This window comes from Canis lupus, chromosome 2 (genome assembly GCF_011100685.1).
Source record: "Canis lupus familiaris isolate Mischka breed German Shepherd chromosome 2, alternate assembly UU_Cfam_GSD_1.0, whole genome shotgun sequence".
Lineage (NCBI taxonomy): Eukaryota > Metazoa > Chordata > Mammalia > Carnivora > Canidae > Canis > Canis lupus.
Window position 1 is genome coordinate 75075352 of NC_049223.1, and position 6077 is coordinate 75081428.

The following is a 6077-nucleotide window of genomic DNA, read 5'->3' on the forward strand; positions in this document are numbered from 1 at the left end:
GAGCAGGGGGAAAGGGAAAGGAAGAAGGAGAGGGAGAGACTCTCAAGGAGACTCCCCACTGAGCATACAGCCCAACCCGGGGCTCAGTCTCATGACCCAGAGATCATGACCTGAGCCAAAATCAAAAGTTGGACACTTAAAAAAAAATGTTGGACACTTAACCGACTAAGCCACCCAGGCGCCCGTGAACATATTTAATACCACTGAACTGTACACTTTAAAATGGTTAAGATGATAAATTGTATGTTATATGTGTTTTAGCACAATAAAAAAATGGGAAAAAATTGAAAAAAAATAGAAGACATGTATAGCCTTAAATGTTTATACTGGAAAAAATGAAAGGCTGAGATTTATAGGTTATTGGATGTCACTGTAAAGAAATCAGGAAAGGGGAGGAAGGGGTGAAACCAGAGCACCAATCCAAAGGAAATATTTGAGTGATGAAATTAAAAGCAGAAACTAGGGGCGCCTGGGTGGCCCAGTCAGTTAAGTGGCTGCCTTCAGCTCGGGTCTTGATCTTGGGGTCCTAGGATCCAGCCCTGCGTTGGGCTTCCTGCTCAGCTGGGAGCCTGCTTCTCCCTCTTGCCCCTTACCCTATTCATGTTCTCTATCTCTCTCAAATAAATAAATAAAATCTAAAAACAAAAACAAAACAAAAAAAAACAATGCAGAACACAATAATGATCAACAGGGCCAATGGTTGATTGTTTGAAATACTAACAAATAGAAAAAAAAAAAGGATAAACAATTTTAGGAGTGAAAAAGGGCACACTACACAGCCAGATTAAAAATAATATGGGGATCCCTGGGTGGCGCAGCGGTTTGGCGCCTGCCTTTGGCCCAGGGCGCGATCCTGGAGACCCAGGATCAAATCCCACGTCAGGCTCCCGGTGCATGGAGCCTGCTTCTCCCTCTGCCTATGTCTCTGCCTCTCTCTCTCTCTCTCTCTCTCTCTGTGACTATCATAAATAAATAAAAAAATAATAATAATATGGATGATATTATACCAATAAAACTTTAAAAAAATGAAAACATTCCTAGAAAATAGCATTAAGCCAAGTGGCTTAAGAAAAAAATAGAACACTCGCAAGTCCTCTAACATTTAAAGACACTGAGTCAGTAATGCACAATCTTCCCATAAAGAAAAGACCAGCCCTAGGTTTTACAGAGGAGCTCCACAAAACTTCCAAAGAGGTTGAAATTCTTATTTTTCAGACAACAGAAACACTTCACCTTATGCATAATAGTACCATAACTTTGACACCATAATTAGAGGAAAAGAGTAATGGGTAGCTCTATCCACTCATGAACAAAGATGCAAAAAGTTCTAAACAAAATATCAGAAACTGAATCCAGGCAACAGTCATAAAAGCATAACAACATATGTCAAAATTGGTTGCAAGAATTTCAGGTTGCCTTTAACATCAGAAAGCATGCCAATGAATTCAACACGTTATGTTAAAGGAGTAGAGCTGGATGAGCTCAATATTTTCAGAAATACCCTTTGATGAATCATATTTGTGATTTACAACAACAACAACAGAAAACCTCTGTACAAAGCAGGACCAGAAGTAGGTACACACTTACAACCTACAGCAACCATCTCACCTAAAAGCGGGAGGTTGAGAAACAAGTCTTCCAAACCAGGAGTGAGCTGGGCTGCCCAGTAGCACGGCGCTAAGGGCTGTTTGGGAGGTCTTAACGCATGCAGGAAAACATGTCAAAGAAATAAGGGGCATCAGAATTCGCAAGGATGAAACCAAGCCATCGCTGTTCTCGGATGATGTAATTGTCCACATACAAAGCCTCAAAAACTATACAAATTCAATTATTAGAATAAATAAGATACTTTAGCAGGATGTTAGATGAGTAGACAAAAATCAATTGCATTTCTACAGTCAAGAAACTAGAAAACAATGAAAAACCTCCCATCTTCTGTAACAGCAAAAGATATAAGGTATACCTAAAACAAAATGAGCAAAAGTTGTATCAGAGATTTAAGAACCACAGCTCCCCCAGGCCCTAACCATAGTGTCTCTTGGAAAGGAGATGCAGGGCTACTTTGTGGCTTTCACACCTAAGCCTCCTTGATTGTATGATAGGTCCCCAGGAAATCCTGCTGGTCGAGTCCGAGTACAAAGCTGAGCCCAGCTCCTGCAAATTCTTAACCCCATGTGTGTCCTGAGCTCTTCAGTCTTCCAGGAGATACCCAACTGGACTGATTCCAGGATGGTTCTCATGGAGAGGAGTAGATTCAGCTTCTTAAAAATTTAATTCCAAAGTGTGGTCCTAACTCTAAAATTTCATCCAGTGTCTGGAGTAAATCTGTACTGTTGGTTGTTTTTGGAGGGTGACTGCTATGAAAACCAGCAGATTCAACTCCTGACAAAATTGAGTTTTCGCTAACTCCTAAGTCTTAAATATTGTATCAAATGTCTGGAGTAAATCTGGGCTGTTAGACTTGATTCCAGATGATCGTTATGATGGAAATAAGTAGACTGAACTTCTTACAAACTGGAGGTCTGAGGTGTGTCATTTCCTTTCAGCCTCCCTGATCACATGGAGGGTCAGAGGCGCAGGATGGTTTGCTGTTGGAACATAGATGGAACCCCTTACAAAACGTTTAGCTCAAGGTATATCCCCAACTCTTCAACCTTTCAATATTGTATCAAAGGTCTCTAGAAAATCTGCATCAAGTAAATTCATTTGGGAGGATCTATCTCAGTAGACACAAGTAAATTAAACACCTTACAAGGCTTGCCCTCGCCTCAAATGTCTCAAGTAATTCCGTGTTGGAATTACCAGCCCAGGGCTGGATGGTTTGCAATGAAGAATAGATCGAACCCCTTACGAAGCTGAAGCCCAAGTTTCTGGACTCTTCAGTTGGGGACCTTGGCAGGCCACTTCCTCTCATCTATCGTCAAGTCCTAAGCTGACAAATTATTTTGTCACTGTGCTTATCTTAGGAAACTGACAAAAGTGACTCTCATAGTCTGTTAATGCGCTGCGAGTTTTCAGATGGTCAGGCAATCCTGCCACAGTGGCCACCCAGGGACATGGGTTGCAGCTGAGAAACCTTGATGAGGCTCAAGACACTGTACTTGTGGGGGCTACCTTAGGCCATAGGCCCAGGTGGTCAACCTTGAGCAGGTAGGAAGGTGAGACTGGGCCTAAAAGACTCCATTGTCCATCATCTCAGGAACTTTCCTCCCTTTATTATGTTTTTGCCACTTAAAAAACAGCTTTAGTGAGCTGTAACTCACATTATACAACTCACATGTTTAAAACATACAATTCAGGGGCACGCGGGTGGCTCAGTCAGTTAAACATCTGCCTCAGCTCAGATCATGATCCTGGGGTCCTGGGATCAAGCCCCACGTTGTCGTGGGGCTCCCTGCTCAGCCGAGAGTCTGCTTCTCCCTCTGCCCCTCCCCTTCCTCCTGTGTGCGCGCACACGCTCTCTCTCAAAGAAATAAATAAAATCTATAAAAAATAAAATGTACAATTCAGGGCTTTTAGTACATATACAGAGTAATCCAATCATAACCCATTTTAGAACATTTTTATTACCCCCAAAAGAAACTCCATACCTTTTAAAAGCCAGGACTCCCATCTCCCCTCAAAACTCTCCTGGCCCTAGGCAACTACTAGTCTACTTTCTCTGTGAATTTACCTATTCTAGGTACCTCATATAAATGAAATCATAACAACATGTGGACTTTTGTGTCTGATTTCTTTCACCTATCAGTTTTTTCAAGGTTGATCCATGTTTTACCAGGTATCAGAACTTTCTTTTTTTTTTTTTATCAGAACTTTCTATCTATGGCTGAATAATAATATTCTGTTGTATGCATGCCAAATAAACTACATTTATTTACCTATTCATCACTTGATGGGCATTGGGTTGTTCTCAGTTTTAGGCTGATTATGAATAAGGCTGTTATTAACAGTTATGTGGAAGTTTCTGCATGGCCATATTTTTATTTCTCCTGTGTATACACCTAGAGTGGAATTATTGGTTGATCTGGTAACTCTTTAACTTTTTATTATGATAAAATATGTATAGAACATAAAATTCATCATTTCAACCATTTTATTTATTTAGGAGAGAGAGAGAGCAAGCAGGAGGGGAGGGGCAGAGGGAGAGGGAGAGAGAGAAAATCTTAATCAGTTTCCATGCTCATCATGAAGCCTGATGCAGGGCTTGATCCCATGATCTTGAGATCATGACCTGAGCTAAAATCACGAGTCAGATGCTTCACCAACTAAGCCACCCAGGCACCTGTTAACCATTTTTTTAAATTTATGGAGAGAGTGTGTGTCTACTTACGTTTTGCCATTTTTGAGTTGTTCCTTTGTTATTGAGTTTTAGGAGGTTCTTTGAATATTCTGGATATTAATCACTTATCGGAATATGATTTGCAAATATTTTCTCCCATTTTGTGGGTTACGATTTTATTCTTTTTTAAAAATTTTTTAATTTATTTATGATAGTCACAGAGAGAGAGAGAGAGAGAGGCAGAGACACAGGCAGAGGGAGAAGCAGGCTCCATGCACCAGGAGCCCGATGTGGGATTCAATCCCGGGTCTCCAGGATCGCGCCCTGGGCCAAAGGCAGGTGCCAAACCGCTGCGCCACCCAGGGATCCCCCGATTTTATTCTTGATAGTAGCATTCTTTGATGCCCAAACATGATGAAGTCCAATTTATCTGTCTTTCCTTTTGTTGTCTGTGATTTTGGTGTCAAATTCAAGAAATCATTGGCAAATCCAATGTCATAAAGTTTATCCCCCATGTTGTTTTCAAAGAGTTTTAGAGTGTTAGCTTTTACATTTAGGTCTTTGATCCATTTGTATGTAGTGTCAGGTAAGGGTCCAATTTCATTCTTTTGTATGTGGATCTCTAATCTTCCCCGCATCATTTATTGAAAAGGCTGTCCTTTCCCCATTGAATGGTCTTGGCATCCTTTTTGAAAATTATTTGACCATATATGCAAGGGTTTATTTCTGGGTTCTCTATTCTAGTGTATTCTATTGATCTATATGTATTCCTTTTGTGCTTATACCACACTGTTTTTATTATTTTATTAATATTTTTAATATTATATTATTATATAATGCTATATTATATTAATTATAATAATATTATTATATTATTAATATACTAAGTTTTGAAATCAGAAAATGTTAGTCCTCCAAATTTGTTCTTTTTTTTTTTTTTGAAATGATTTTTTTTAAATTTTTATTTATTCATGATAGGCACACAGTGAGAGAGAGAGAGGCAGAGACACAGGCAGAGGGAGAAGCAGGCTCCATGCACCGGGAGCCCGATGTGGGACTCGATCCCGGATCTCCAGGATCGCGCCCTGGGCCAAAGGCAGGCGCTAAACCGCTGCGCCACCCAGGGATCCCTGTTCTTCTTTTTCAAGATTACTTTAGCTATTCAGGTCCCTTGAGGTTCCACATTAATTTTAGGTTGGATTTTTCTATTTCTGCAAAAAATATCATTGGGGATTGCACGTGAATTTGCAGATCCAAACTTTGGATAGTACTGACATCTTAACAATATTGTCTCCCAGTTCATGTAGATGGAATACCTTTCCATCTATTTCTTCTTTATTTTTTTAAAGGTTTATTTATTTATTTGACAGAGAGATAAGTGCGAGCACAGGCATGAGCAGGGAGGAGGAGCAGAGGGAGAGAGGGAAGCAGACTCCAGACTCCCCAGTGAGCAGGGAGTCTGATTCCGGGCTTTATCCCAGGACTCGGAGATCATGACCTGAGTCAAAGGCAGATGCTTAACCAAGTGAGCCACCCTTATTCCTGTCTAATTTCAGGAATAGTTTGTAGTTTTCAGTGCGCAATTCAGTGCACAAAAATAAATATGTCATTATAGTCATGAAAATCATACATAAGTATTTTAAAACAAATGCCACACTATAGTTTTGGGTCATGTTCAGTCCTCTAGCTGCAGATTTGAGAATTCAGTGAGTACTGCTCTGTTATGATGGAGGAAACTGTTGGTGTGGCAAATGCATAACAAAACACTTCTCAGGTCTTGTTCTCTCCTTAGCTAAAA